Source organism: Mustela nigripes, chromosome 17 (assembly GCF_022355385.1).
Source record: "Mustela nigripes isolate SB6536 chromosome 17, MUSNIG.SB6536, whole genome shotgun sequence".
NCBI lineage: Eukaryota > Metazoa > Chordata > Mammalia > Carnivora > Mustelidae > Mustela > Mustela nigripes.
Genome location: NC_081573.1, coordinates 46,163,817 through 46,179,824, shown reverse-complemented (window position 1 = coordinate 46,179,824; position 16,008 = coordinate 46,163,817). Strand labels below are relative to the sequence as shown.

The window sequence follows — 16,008 nt, the reverse complement described above, 5'->3', positions numbered from 1 at the left end:
TGTGTGTGTGTGTGTGTGTGTGTGTGTGTGTGTGTGTGTGTGTGTGTGTTAAAGATCTCTCAGAGATCTATATACACTTTGAAAACTGTTAGCTACTATAAAGGAACCCACTGTACTCCTAGTCAATCACTAATAACCTTCTCTCACCTATGGAGAAATAGTTTTTTTTTCTTAAGTGGGGCACATGGAGTCCTATGTGGGGCTTGAACTCACAACCCCAAGATCAAGACCTGAGCTTAGATCAAGGGTCAGATGCTTACCTGACTGAGCCACCCAAGCACCCCAAGGAATAGTCTTATAACAACTGGAAAACTTCAACAGATATTAAGCAATTCCAGTTTCTACCAGCATTCCCTATACTTACTAGGAACCAGTGAAGGAAACAAATCATTCTTCTTATAGGAGTCACTCTGAAAGAAAAAAGAACATTGGGATATGATTGGTTGGAGTTCCAAACACACAATTTTTCATAGTAAGCCTTCAGTAAATATTTCATATAATTAACTTAAGTTAACTTAATCACAGTCAAGCTTCCTTTCTGTGAAAGGGAATTTTTTTTAATGCCTTCTGGAAATTAGCTTTAGGAGTGACTATGAGTTTTTCTTCTTTTGCCACATGTGGTCTCAAATAAGAATTGGGAAATCTTTTATCTTTAAGCCTGGAGATGCTACTTGTGAAAGATGATTCGGTTTAATAAAGCCAGAGGACCCTTTTTTCAATAAATAAGTGGTGAGGAGAAAAGGACAAGCAGGAAGAAGGGAGTGCTAGGATGAAAAGATTTTAAAGATATATTGGCAAATACAGTGTGTAGATCTTTTTGGATCCTTCTGGATCTTTATTTCAACAAAAAGCTGCAAAAATATATTTCTGAGAATAAATAAAATATAATGTATATTGAGTATTAAGGATTTATTAAGGAATTAATATTAAGGAATTATTTTAATTGTATTGGGCATCATAATGGCATTGTTTTATATTGTAAAAACAAAGGGTATGTGTTAGAAATATATACTGAATATATACTGAATTATTTATGGGTGAAATTATATGACGTCTGAGATTTGCTTTAAATTCCTTCTTCCCCACACACAAAAAAAAGTGTCAGGAGGAGAGAGATAGAAGAAATAAAAGAAGCAGAATGTTGACAACTGTTAAAATTGATGGGTACCTGGAAGTTCATTATATTATTCTAATTTTCTATATGTTTAAAATTTCCATAATAAAGTTTTCTTTTTCATTTTTATTTTTCTTCTTTAAGGTTTTAGTTTCACTCCATTTAGTCAACATGGGAAGTGTTATATTAGTCTCAGGTGTACAATACAGCAATTCAACAATTTCATACAATACCTGGTGATCATCACAACAAGTGCGCTCCTTAATCCCCCTCACCTATTTCACGCACCCCATTTCACCTCCCCTCTGGCAAGCATCAGTTTGTTCTCTATAGTTAAGACTCTTTCTTGGTTTGTCTCTCTGTGTCTCTTCTTTTTCCTTCTGCTGTTTTTTCTTAAATTCCACGTATGAGTGAAATCATATGGTATTTGTCTTTCTCTGAATGACTTATAACAGCATTATTTACAATAGCCAAGATACGGAAGCAGCCCAAGTGCCCATCAAAAGATAAACAAGATGTGGCATATATACACAATGGAATATTATTCAGACATAAAGGGAATGAAATCCTGCCATTTGCAATGACATAGACAGAGCTAGAGATTATAATTCTTTTTTTATTTTAAATCAGAGTACTTGCATTCCAAGACTGGAAGCTGAGCAGTACACAAGGTGTGGTTCAGACAAAAATTTCAACAAGGAAGATCAGAGCTAAATTATGTCTGAAATATAAAATCTTTAAAAAAGAGTTCCATGGGGTCAGAAATGCCTAGCAAGGTAAAAAGAATAAAAACAATTTCTCTTGACTTCATACTGAAGGAACAGAGAATAAAGAATATTAATGTCAATGGCTCCTGAACTTCTTTTTATTTTATTTTTCTAGATTTATACATATAAAGTTCTGAGATTTTTATACTATTTTCAATAAGAGAGTAAACTGTTTTCACCACATATAAATTAAATATTAAAACATGAGTCTAGGGATGCCTGGGTGCCTCAGTTGGTTAAGCGGCTGCCTTCGGCTCAGGTCATGATCCCAGCGTCCTGGGATCGAGTCCCACATCCGGCTCCTTTCTCTGCGGGGAGCCTGCTTCTCCCTTTGACTCTGCCTGCCACTCTGTCTGCCTGTGCTTGTTGTCTCTCTCTCTGACAAATAAATAAATAAAATCTTAAAAAAAATGAGTCTAAATCACTGTACATTAAAGACTTTCAGATTTGTCCAGCTCATAAAAATGTTCCTGCATCCATATTGTGGTATTATCAAGAGGATGGTAAAAGACCATCGGCCTATGTCTCATGAGTTCAGCATAAAAACACATCAAATGTCACCTAACTGACTGTAAATATGCCCCCTGGCCTTAAAAACTTCACAAGGGTTATTGTACCATTCAAAAAGCCGATGTAGAAATATATTCTACCACTAGCATTCCAGATTCAGTTTCCCATTACTGTACTGACCTGTCTTTCAGGAGGAAGGTATGAGAAACAAGGGGCCGGGGATCTCATAGGAAAGGGCCCCAGTGCAGATACTGGCGATGCCTTGAGAGGATCACTGGTTTTTGCTAAAGTTCCACCAGTTCTGCCAAGGGCACCTTTCCTGACATCCTCAGTGAATCCAATACTGACCAGGTCTGTCGGGGCTTCCTCCTGAGGCAAGAAGGTAAGAATCACATTGGGTTCTCAGTTTATCACACATTTGTTTATTGCAATACCTACCATCTGCCAAACATTCTTGGAAACACAGGCGAAGAAGTGGTGAGCAAAGAGACATAGTTCCTACCCCCATGCAGTTTAGACTCTAGTATAAGTCAATGACTGTTAAAGCAGGCTTCAAGCCTCTGGCCCACAAGCTGCTTCTTTCTCTCTTTCAATGACTACGTTTTGAGGGTCGGACCCTGTGGTACCTCAGTGATTAAGAGCTACACATAAATATGCATAGATAGATCGACAAGAAGGTTCACCAAGCTTTAGCGGTGGCAAAGTCTGGATTTATTCCCTCGTTTGACAGAATCCATTGACCACTTAACGTAAAGTCTGCACAGGGCTAGGGATACTACAGTAAACAAAACAGACAGATGTCCCTGTCCATATACAACTGATATTCCAGGGGACAAAACATATAAACAAGATCACTAAGTGAATGGTACAGTATGTTGGAGATAAGAGCGATAGAGAAAAAAAACATAAAGCAGAAAAGAGGGAAGAGGTGGACATTTCAGAGAAGGTAGCCGGGAAGGGACTCAGAGAAAAAAATTAAAAAAAAAAAAGTGCAGACCTGAAGGAAGTAAGCAAGGGACAGGGCAGATAGCTAGAGAACGCAGAGTACCGGAAGTACAAAGGTCCTGAGGTGGGAATCAGCATGTGTGTTTGAAGAAGCAGGAAGAGGCCCGTGTGGCTGAGGCAGAGTAAACAGAGGAGAGAACAGAGAGAATGAGGGCAGAGAGAAGAGATGAGAGTGCCTATGGGCGGCCTCCTTGGTCCGAGGAAAGCTGCTGCCTGTTACTGGAAGTGAAATAAAAAGCCAGTGGAATGGGGCCTTTAAGTGGCTCCGTTGGTTAAGTGTCTGACTTCAGCTCTGGTCATGATCTTAGGGTCCTGGGATTGAGCCCCACCCCCAAGTCCCGGTCAGCGGGAAGTCTGCTTCTTCTTCTCCCTCAGCAATTCAAAGGCATTACAGGGATATCCCTCTTGCCCTAAAACACTCCATGGCTACCTTCTGGAAGCTTAAACCACCGTCAGTGATGATGACAAAAAGCAAAACTTGATTGCATTGGTTATATGCCATGCATTGCATTTAACTTCCTTATTCATATTAGCTCATTTAATAATCTCAATGAACTTATGAGATTTGGTAATAATTATTAACTATGATCATCCCCCCCTTTTATTTTTCAAGATTTATTTATTTGACAGAAAGACACAGCGAGAGAGGGAACACAGCAGGGGGAGTGGGAGAGGGAGAAGCAGGCTTCCTGCTGAGCAAGGAGCCTGATGTGGGTCTCGATGTGGGTCTTGATGGCGGGCTTGATGAGAGGCTCAGTGCAGAGCCTGACCCCAGGACCCCAGGATCATGACTTGAGTAGAAGGCAGACGCTTAAGGACTGAGCCACCAAGGCGCCCCAATCATCTCCCTTCTTAAAGTTTAGAGGACTGAGTCTTTGGAAGGGTAAGCCCTTTGCCCAAAGTCTCACAGTTAATAAATGGTGAATCTAGGATCTGAATATAGGCCATTTCACTACTGAACTCATACTCTTAACCAACACCAAAAGAGGGTGCTTTATACTCTAGGATCTTGCAGCCCTTAATCCAAGAGTCCTTTATTAAAATGCAAACTATCTCTGGGGGGATAAAATCGAGATCTTAAGAACAAAAATGTTTAACACATTTCTGTGTGTATGTGTGTGTGTGTGTATATTTTTAAAAGATTTTATTTATTTATTTGACAGAGAGAGATCACAAGTTGACAAAGAGGCCAGCAGAGAGAGAGGGGGAAGCAGGCTCCCTGCTGAGCAGAGAGCCTGATGCGGGGCTCCATCCTAGAGCCCTGAGATCATGACTTGAGCCGAAGGCAGACTCTTAACCCACTGAGCCACCCAGGTGCCCCGTGTTTTGTTTTTATTTGTTTTTTACACAAGTACATTCTAAAGATATCTTCATCTTTATTTTCTACTCCAGTGTTACCAGTTTATAAGGGACATGTGACAGCAAAAGTCGAGCTCTGTTAGGAAAAGTATGTGGGCAGAGAAAAGGTGCAAATGTCACCTGCTTTACATTCCTGCCAGGGTTACTCTGAAAGCCACATTCCTAAGCAGGAAAAAAAAAAATCTTGTGGTGCACAATTAAAACCTCAGCTGTAAGTCAAGTCTCCCTTTCTGAAAGTACTCACCATAATGGCTGCCTGGATTTATATGACACATTATAGTTCTTAGCAATTTCTATCAGCTGTTGTTCTACTAGAACATATAATGTTCACATTTAATTTACACATGAGCTACAAGATAAAGAACACAACAGGGGCACCTGGGTGGCTCAGTGGGTTAAGCCTCTGCCTTCGGCTCAGGTCATGATCCCGGGGTCCTGGGATCGAGCCCCACATCGGGCTTTCTGCTCTGCAGGTAGCCTGCTTCCTCATCTCTCTCTGCCTGCCTCTCTGCCTACTTGTGATCTCTGTCAGATAAATAAAGAAAAAATCTTTAAAAAAAAAAAAAAGAACACAACAGACTTGGTCACACACATATCTACAAATTTGGAAACAAAAATAGTTTAATTTATGTAATATGGCAAACCTCTCCTGGGATGAAAGAGCCTCAGACCAAGTAAAATAAGAGGAAGAAAATAAACATAATAAAAAATACTTTGACTCAAGAATTCCGACTTTATACTTATTTGAATTTAGAGGTGATACAACACACTCAGCAACCAGCACAGCAGGGCACCATCCAATCAGAATGGACACGCTGGGGGGACCTGGGTGGCTCAGTGGGTTAAGCCTCTGCCTTTGGCTCAGGTCATGATCCCAGGGCTCTCTGCTCAGCAGGGAGCATGCTTCTCTCTCTCTCTCTCTCTGCCTGCCTCTCTGCCCGCTTGTGATCTCTCTGTCAAATAAATAAATAAAATCTTAAAAAAAAAATTGGACACGCTAGAGGCTGAGAGCGTTTGCCAGCATTAAACAACACTGCAGCCAGATCTCTGTGTCTCAGCTGAATGTCAGTGCTGAATTTTACGTGTGTGGTCCTGATGGAAGATGTCCAAAAGCTGAAGCTTCTAAGTTTATTAACTTCCTTCATATCACTAGGCCAGTTTCATTTAGGAAAATCTATGCCTTCTTCATAAAGGAACCATCTCAGTTGGCTTGAGGCTAGTTTTTTGATAAGCATCTGAGTTCCCTAATCTAAAATGCTCTGCCTCCAATGCAAAACGTATTTCTAAACATCTTGCAGTCTGCAGAAAATTAAGTGTTCTTTTCCTAGATTTCTTGACATAGAAAAATGTGTCTCTGTAAGAGTACTACCTGAGAGCTGACAGTTCCAATCTCGTTGGTTCAACACAGCTGGCCATATTCTTGGCTGTACTTGGCACGTGGCTGATTAGATACCTGGGGCAAACCATCAGCAAGAAAGAAATAAAGGCAAAACTCATCAAGTTATGGCAAATTTGCTTGAGATGAAGAACCACCAAAAGAGCAAAAATCACTTTCATATTACCTCATGGGAATTATATTCTTTTTTTTTTTTTAATATTTTATTTATTTATTTGACAGACAGAAATCACAAGTAGGCAGAGAGTCAGATAGAGAGAGAGGAGGAAGCAGGCTCCCCGCTGAGCAAAGAGCCCGATGTGGGGCTCGATCCCAGGACCCTGGGATCATGACCTGAGCCGAAGGCAGAGGCTTTAACCCACTGAGCCACCCAGGTGCCCCTGGAATTATATTCTTTTAGCATCAAAACAGCAGCAGCAGCAACATTTAACAAGTGCTTTGCTTTGTTTTTAAATATCTGATAAACGTTAAACTTAGAAACTCTAATTGTAAACACCTTATAAATTAGGATTCCTGTTCTCCACACAAAAGAAATCCAATTTCAAATTTTGCTTTATTTTTTTTAGGTGAGGTTTATTTATTTGTATCTATTATTGCCATTAAAAGAAAACCATTCTTTCACTCAAAGACTAGCAGGAGAAAAAACTTTTATCATTGTCCTTTAGGAGAAAAGAGGATTCCTTGAACTAATCCCACAATTCCAAACAAGAAGCACTAGTGATGCCCTCACCTACAGTCGTAGCACAGGCAGTGAAAACTTTTAGACTTAATATTTTCTTTAAAAAAAAAAAATTATTTATTTATTTGACAGAGAGATCACAAGTAGACAGAGAGGAGAAGGGGTGGTGGGGGAGGGAAGCAGACACCCTACTGTGCAGAGAGTTTGATGCTGGGCTCAATCCCAGCACCCTGGGATCATAATGTGAGCCAAAGGCAGAGGCTTAACCCACTGAGCCACCCAGGAACCCCTACACTTACTATTTTCAACTCAGGTACCTCTGACTGGAGGGCAGGGCTGTCCAGATTAGTGCAGACACAGATTCAGTGAGACCAGAATCCAGTTCCCTAAGAAAATCACAAAGTTAGGCAACACAGGGTTTTATGTTTCTCCCCCCACCCCCGCCCCTGCTTCAAAGGTAGCCCATGGAGGTGCCTGGGTGGCTCAGTTGGTTAAGCATCTGTCTTCAACTCAGGTCATGATCTCTGAAGGGATCTGGGATTAGGCTTCTTCTTCTGCCCCTCCTCCCTGTTCCTGCACCCTCTCTTTAATAAATGAATAAATAGATGAATAAAATATTTAAAAAGAATGTAGGGGAGCCTGGGTGGCTCAGTTGGTTAAGCATCTGCCTTTGGCACAGGTCATGGTCCCAGGGTTCTGGGATTGGGCCCCTCATCAGGCTCTTTGTTCAAGAGGAAGCCTGCTTCTCCCTCTGCCTGCCACTCCCCCTGCTTGTGCCAACTCTCTCTCTGACAAATAAATAAATAAAATCTCTAATAAATAAATAAATAAATAAATAAATAAAAGGTAGCCCATGGACAATGTTCAAAATATGTCAAATAATTCCTCTTAACTGAAATTAGAATACATACTTATACGTACATATAGGTATATGTAACTATACACACACACACACACACACACACAATGTGTTTATACAACACAGATAAATACAGAAATACATATACAGACTGAAAGAAATACACCAAAATTCTTAGCTCCAGACTCGGTGATTATGGATTCATTTTTTTGTTTATATTTTCCCACTTTTCTACAAGTTCAGGGGGAAAAAGACAACCATATGATTCTAAAAACAGCTCTTTGGACTGACCTAGTCTCTTCAAACAGCATTACTTCTTCCTATAAAAATTAGAGACAAAGTCCTTTGGCAGAGTATCAACAAGTTGAAGCCCACCCTCTTCCTCACTATGGGGCAGGGATGTTCTCTCATCCCCTTGAGCCTAAAAGAATGGTTCAGATTCCATAGGTCTTACTTTGTGGCTTGGATCAAGCTAAACCAAGCCAGCAGCAGATCAGAATGTAGTTCCCGGATCTCCATGGCCTCCATGAGGTAGTCTTCTCGGATAATGTCTTCCACTCAGATCTGAGCTCATTCACCCTTCCCAGCAGCCAGATAGTCAGCAATGTCTTTCCTTGCTTTCTTGCTTTCTTTCGGTAGCAGCAGGAAGCACATGTACAGAAAAATGCATGTACAGGGGCGCCTGGGTGGCTCAGTGGGTTAAGCTGCTGCCTTCGGCTCAGGTCATGATCGCAGGGTCCTGGAATCAAGTCCCGCATTGGGCTCTCTGCTGAGCAGGGAGCATGCTTCCCCCTCTCTCTCTGCCTGCCTCTCTACCTACTTGTGATCTCTGTCTGTCAAATAAATAAATAAAATCTTAAAAAAAAAAAAAAGAAAAATGCATGTACAAAGTGGAGTTCGTTGAATATAAAAAGGCAGGTTATATGATAGGGTGAAACAGTGTTTTAATAAAAACAATAAAAATATACACTATATATGCATATATAAAGTTATCAGTGTTTTGCACTAGGTCAGTGGTTCTCAAGGGGTTATCGCCAGATCAGTAACACCAGCATCACCTGGGAACCTGTTAGGGCTGCAGATTCTTGGGGCCCACCCCAGAAATACTGAGTCAGAAACTCTGGAAGGGAGTCCAGCAATTTGTGTTTGAACAAGCTCTCTAATTCTGACACCTGTTGAAGGCCTACAGCTCTACAGGGTGCTTTGATGAGTGGTCTTTGTTTTACCCTTTCAGCTTGTCTTGCTTTTCTAAAATGTCCCGCAGTGAACAATTATTATTTTTGTAATAAAAAGCTTATTTAAAGATTTTATTTATTTGAGAGAGAGGGCAAGAGTGGGGATAGGGGCAAAGGAACAAGCAGATTCCCCACTGAGCGCAGAGTCTTAGGTGGGGCTCAATCCCAGGACCCTGAGATCATGACCTTAGCTAAAGAAAGACGCTTAACTGACTGAACCGCCCAGACACCCCCATAATAAAAAGGTTATTTAAAAAGAGGACGCATGAAGTGCTTTGCATTTAAAAAAAACTGTCCTCAGGATACCTGGGAGGCTCAGTCGGTTGGGCGTCTGCCTTCAGCTCAAGTCATGATCCAGGGTCCTGGGATCGAGCCCCACATCAGGTTCCTTGCTGAACGGGGAGCTTACTTCTCCCTCTGCCTACTGTTCCCCCTGCTGTGCTCTCTCTCTGAAAAATAAATGAATAAACTTTTTTTAAAAATTACACACAAAAAATAATAAACTGTCCTCAGGGACACCTGGTTGGGTCAGTTGGTGGATCATGCAACTCCTGATCTCAGGTTTGTGGGTTCAAGCCCCATGTTGGGTGTAAAGATTACTTAAAAATTGAATCTTAAAAAAAAATAAGAGGGGCGCCTGGGTGGCTCAGTGGGTTAAGCCGCTGCCTTCGGCTCAGGTCATGATCTCAGGGTCCTGGGATCGAGTCCCGCATCGGGCTCTCTGCTCAGCAGGAGCCTGCTTCCTCCTCTCTCTCTCTCTGCCTGCCTCTCCATCTACTTGTGATTTCTCTCTGTCAAATAAATAAATACAATCTTTAAAAAAAAAAATAAGAAACTGTTTTCATATATACAGTTCCATTTGACCCTGCAACACTTGTGCACTTGTGTGAGGCTCAAATTGCTATTTGCATTTTACAGCTGAGAAAACTGAGATACTGAGAGGTTAAATGGCTTGCCAGGGGTCACATGCTTAGGAGTGACTGAATTAGAACAAGGCCCAATCTTCAAACTGCAAGATCCTGTGCTTTTTCACCACAGTATGACAGTAAAATGAACAAGCTGAGTCATGCTGGGGAGGTAACAAATGGAACCTGTCCCAGGTCAATCCACTGAGATAAGTCTTACCACCTTGTTTTATCAACTGATGACTGAGCCTGGGGAAACAGGCATTTCACAAATCAGGAAAACCTGAGCCTCCTAACTATGTAACCCATCTGTTCACCGAACCATGCTCACCTTCTAATCAGGAACAGAGCTACTCTGGTCATTGCAAGCAAATCTTGACATGAGACTACTTTGAATCTGAAATAAACACAAAGCTCAGTGCTTGAAAGTCTGCTTAGCCATGTCCAAAGTAGGAAACTATTCTCTGCTTTAGATGTCACAGGGAAAAGAAATTACAGTAGAACTGGACTTGTTTCAGTTAAATACTGAATTGTTGTTACATCACTACTAATATTGGCAAACACTTATTGTGTGCCCAGGTTATAGTTTGTGTTTAAAATAGAACCCTGGAGGGCGCCTGGGTGGCTCAGTGGGTTAAAGCCTCTGCCTTCCACTCAGGTCATGATCCCAGGGTCCTGGGTTTGAGCCCAGGATTGGGCTCTCTGCTCAGCAGGGAGCCTGCTTCCCCTCTCTTTCTCTGCCTCTCTGCTTACTTGTGACCTCTCTCTCTGTCAAATAAATAAATAAAATCTTAAAAAAAAAGAAAAAATAGAACCCTGGAGTGATAGAAAGCCAAGATAACTGTCTCCCTTTAAAGAGTACTAAGTTTAGGTAAGACAGGGCTAATTTGCTTTATTTACCTCAAATCACTCCAGCACTCCAAGTTTACACATCATTTGTTAAAAAAAAAAAAAGGATATAATTTATTTGAATAATTATATGTGTCACTGAATTGCCAGGATCAAATAAGAGGACACATGGGCATGCAGTTGAAAATTCACAAGTTCTGTGTATACCACCAATATCATCATCATGGTTCACGGTAACAATGATGGGTACCACTGGGCTTGCCTAAATTTTCTTTGTTTAAGGTATTTTTTCTTAGGCCCCTATTTGTCTCAAGAATGCCCAAAAATCAATCTGGAAGTTTAAGGAATAGCTTCCTCTCCACCAACCAACAGATGACAGTAATTCAATAGTAAATAGTGCTATTTGAGGGGCACTCAGAAAATTGCATGCACAAGCAAAACTTGTTTTACCTGAACCTTCCTCATAATCAGAGATCATCGTTTTTTTTTTTTTTTGCAGTTTTTTGAGGTTCATGTGACCCATTGAAATGAGGAAAGAACAAGAGGCAACAGAAAATAAGTTGGATTCAAAGAAAGAAGACGACACTTGTCAGCTACTACCCCAGCTCATGGGTCTAACACTACTTGAGCTGTCACCTGACAGAAGAAATAGCTTTTTTCTTTCTTTTTTGGCGTGTTAAAAAAACATAAGGAAGCCCTTCCAGAATAATTCCCCCTTCAGCTCAAACTTAATAGCACCTGCACATTTGAAACGGCTTGACTAGATAAAGTTCTCTACTTTGATGAAGAAGAGTCCAGGATTCTGGACATTGTTTTTCATTTGAAATCTTTGGAAATTTTTTTCTTAAATTAAACTTCTTATTTTGCGATCATCATAGATTGACGCGCAGTTTGTGAGTAGTAATAAAGATCCAGAGTACCCTTTACTTAGTTTCATGCAGGGATTACATCTTGCAAAACTAAAATACTGGTACCGATACCATCAAGATACAGAACAGTCTTTGCAAAGTTTTAAGTGATTTGATCACTATAATCATCATTCCCACAAGTCAGCCACATTCCTTTGAATTCCAGAATTGCTAAGTAACATCTCAGGAGATCTATGGGGTGTGGGAGGGCAGTGCTCAGTGATGAGAAGCAGCTTGTTGTGCTGTCTGAACTGTTCACTCACTTTTCATTTTTTCCAGGAGTTTCAGGCTACTGACAACCAGTAGAAAGTTGACCTGAAGGGCGATTGCCTTGGAAGATGTTCATGTTCAGAGATGAACATGATTCCACCACAAGGCACAGCAGCTCACAAATCACCTTGCCGAGCCAGTTTCACAGAGGAAGAGTTATCAGTGTTATGGGGCATTAATTTTTCCACATCTACTTTATTCATTCAGTAGGCTCCTGTAAGGAATTCCTGTCTGCTGAGCAACAGTCTAAATGTACGCCTTCTCTGTGGCCCAACTCCCCAGATAGGACTCTTACAATTCAAGTAAGGGTTAGGTTTCCTTTGGTTTATTTCAATTGTCAGTGTTCTGACTGCAAATTTTCAGAGTTGTGCAGGAAGTTTCTGATAAAAATGAAAGCCTTTGGCAAGTGTCTGAGGAAGCAAACAGCAGATCAAGATTCCCTTCCCCAAAGGATGTATTAGTCACTTACAGAGAAATTCCAAGACCTCCTTGTAAATAAAATATTAATGAATTTGAAAGGGAAATCCCCATTGGAATCTTGAGAGGGTATATAACATTAAAAGCATGTGGAAATAAGGACACAGCATTGTTCAGAGAAGACAGACAAAACAGAAGCTTGAAAATGGCACATTTCTACATTTGGGCATCTAGAAAAGCTTTTGAAAAATCATCTAATACCAGGCACCAACACATGTCTTGGGGAAGCTAAATCTGCCAAGTATTTCTAGAACTTCAACCTACACTTGAGATTGTTGTTTCTGCCATCGGAATTCAAAGATAAAGTTCTTCCCTACAATGACACATTTACATGCTGAGCAATACAAGCGAAGAGACTGACAGTATGAAAAAAAAAAAAACCTATTTCTCTTGTTATGACACACATAGTTTCCCAAATTACCAGCTCTTCTCTCTGGTTTGATCCTGTAACATTGAAAAAGAGTTGGGGTAGTTGTCTGAATAGCCCCTGCCTGTACGACAGGTGTAGAAAAATCACCAACGAGGAACTAGGCAACACAGAGAGCTGGTCTGAAACTTGTGCCTGTTTAGGGAGAAGAAGAACCAGCCCAGCAGGGTTTTGTGGTCATTGTTTTCCTCTCAACAGAGTAGCTAAAAATCTCCCATCACACAAATTCATTCTACACACATCAAAGGAATTCAGTGGGAATCCAAGGAAAGAGCAGAGGTAGACAAAACAGATTGACTTGCAACTTTTCAGTTCCCAAATGTCTCAAATACCTTTAAAAATCTCCTTTTATGGAGCAGGGAATTTTTTTTCTAATGAAAATAAAAACCCCAACAAATCTCCTTTCACTACATCAGTTCGTAAAACTCTGTGCAAATTAAACAAACAAATTTGGTGTAAGAAAATGAAGGGCTTTCAGATGACAGAGACTGAAAACAGGTAACAAATAGGCAAAACCAGGTAAGAGTAGAAATGAGGAAATGGGAGCAAAAAAATCATCATGGAGAGTCTTGCAGTTTGAGATATATTTGTGAAATTTCATTCAACAACTATTCATTGAGTCAGTTACAGTGAATAAGACCCTGAGTTTACTTACTATAAATAACTGATATAGGGAATTATCCAGATTCCAGAGAATGACACAGATTTTGGGGGAAATGAGGGAATTTCTTGTTATTTTAGAGTCTTTTTTTTTTAAAGATTTTATTTATTTATTGGACAGAGAGATCACAAGTAGGCAGAGAGGCAGGCAGAGAGAGAGGAGGAAGCAGGCTCCCCGCTGAGCAGAGAGCCTGATGCAGGGCTCGATCCCAGGACCCTGGGATCATTACCTGAGCCAAAGGCAGAGGCTTAACCCACTGAGCCACCCAGGCGCCCCCTTATTTTAGCGTCTTAAATCCGAAAACATGTTAGTTTACTTATTACTAATACTCCTATCAAACTGTCACTATGGAGCTTCCTACTGTCAATATGTACAAAGACATGAGGATTGCTTGGAGTAGAGTTCTAGAAGAGAATACAGCAGAGATATGACCCACTCTTTTGGGACTGCCACACCAAACCAGGAATCACCTGTGTCTCACCAATCAGAACATTCTGTTTTTTTGGGGTTTTTTGTTTGTTTTGTCTTTAAAACAAACACGCCTTTGCGCTATGTAATCATGTTAACGGCTGGTAGCCAAAAAATTCTTTTTGCTTGCATCTGCCTGTGTCTGCTCTCTCAATTATGTCTGAAACACCAACTCTCTGAGAGTATACCTTAATCTAGGAGGAAATGGTTATCCTTGAATACACCTGTATGATCCAAAGGGTCTCTATCTTGGCAGATTGTTTTATATTGATTTGAATTTATCGGTATGGAAACAATTGGCAAAGACAGCAAGCAGTATGTATATCACTCCGATTAAAAAAAAAAAAAAAAAGAGCATAGGATGGCTCAGTCGGTTAAGCATCTACCTTTAGCTCAGGTCATGGTCCCAGGGTCCTAGGATTAAGTTCTGTATCAGCTCCCTGCTCAGTGGGGAGCCAGCTTCCTCCTTTCCTCTTCCCCCTGCTTGTGCTCTCTCTCTCTGCAAATAAATAAATAAAATCTTTAAAATTAAATAAATAGATAGATAGTATAGGCTTGTTTGTCTATCCTGGCAGTTTTTAAAAAAAATCTTGGTAGTTTTAATGCCAATTTAGTGAGCTAAGTATTGAATTAGAAGCCAGAATTCCAGTTAGTGCTAAAACGGAATCACTGAGTAACCACAGGACTTCCTTCTTGGCCAAACTGAGGGAGAAAATGACTGTCATGACTAATACTAATTAGATGGTTACAGATCAGTAGCTTCAGTGTTTCACCCACTGGTGCAAGGCATGTGTGTGGCAGCATTCAGTGATTTTGATGATATTTGTGCCCATCCAGGTGAGAAAATACCAAAATTGAGGTCTATTGATACCCTAGAAAGAATCTTAGAGAACATAAACTTTACTTGTATTTTAACTTACTCATCTTAATATTTCTAAGGTAATATTTTCATACGAAATCCAAACAATAAGTCCCTTTTGTATCTTTTGGTCACCAATCAAGGCTCCTTTCCTCTCCAGAGATAACCAGTGTTAACTAGCTGTTACATAGCCTTCCATTCCTTTTCTGTACAGATTCATAAATGTCTTTTCATTAAATACATGATTTCATACTGTACATATTTGCTTATATTTTCACTTAAAATGGTTATAAAGAGCTCTTTTAATCTACATTTTACTCCCATCCCTTCATCTAATTTAAGCTCTTCATTTTGCAGAAGCAGAAACCTAAGTCTAAAGTAGTAAAACGATTTTCCCAAGGTCCGATAGCTACAGAGCAGGGACCAGAGCCCAGCCAGTATCTTTAAAATCAAACAAAAATCAATTGTTATTTAGTGAACAGAGTTTGCAGAAACTGAAAGGGGGAAAACCCCACTCAGATCCAATCTCTCTAATAGTTAAACTTATTTTTTCCTCAGTTTAGTTTGTTTCTGTCTGTATGCTGAACTTTTTTTTACATGGTTTCAATCAAACCACGAATTTGACTGGTGTTCACTTGTTCACTTATCGTTAATCAGATGTTCATGTTACTATGATGGTGACTAGTTAATTAGCAATGAATGGTGACCTAATATTTGACCGAGTAGTCAAGGCCTCTGCCCACTGTACTGAAGCCCCTCCTATCATTCCTCAAGTTCCCACTACTTGGTTCACCTCCTAGATCCTGGATCCCGTCCATTCTCATCCCTGTCAAAGCCATTTCTCAACTCAAAGAGCTCCCCCATCTCCACTCTGGGTCTCCAGGGGCATCTTCTTACTCTCCTGGACAGAGGTCGCCTCGGGGTTCCCCGAGGTTCCCAGGAGGAGGCTTCACCTGTCAGGCCTCGAAAGTCCAGGAAATGAGGGTCTCAGCTGGCCACGCCCCAGGGCTGTCCGGGAACCCCCAGAATTTACAGGCGTAGAGAGAATGCAGGGGTCATGGTGGGGTCAGAGCGTGAGAGACGCCCCAACCTTTTTCACGTGACCCTGTTTCCCGTGGGGGAGGAGCCCGTTTTCCTACCACGGGGGCGCTGGGGCCAAGGGGCGAGGGGCTAAGGGCCGTCTCCCTCCCTTCCCAGGGACTCCTGGGCGTCGCTCTTGGGCCTGGGTCGTGACGCCATCTGTCCGCGACGGGGGCGGAA

The 16,008-nt window shown here is 41.0% G+C and overlaps 1 long non-coding RNA gene across 3 annotated transcripts in view; it reads right to left on the bottom strand.

Moving 5' to 3' along the window:
* Positions 1–15,934, bottom strand: part of LOC132006042 (uncharacterized) — a 22,443-nt gene extending 6,509 nt beyond the window's left edge. Inside the window, exons 1-4 of one of the 3 annotated variants that reach the window (XR_009400965.1) lie at positions 15,542–15,934; positions 14,276–14,388; positions 9,231–9,373; positions 365–410 (exon numbers count right to left, since the gene is read on the bottom strand). This is a non-coding gene — a long non-coding RNA (uncharacterized LOC132006042). Of the gene's footprint in view, positions 1–364; positions 411–2,586; positions 2,761–6,124; positions 6,209–7,165; positions 7,217–9,230; positions 9,374–14,275; positions 14,389–15,541 lie in introns of those variants that run through there. The other 2 variants (XR_009400967.1, XR_009400966.1) reach the window with 2 other exon arrangements.
* Between the last annotated feature and the right edge of the window lie 74 nt (positions 15,935–16,008).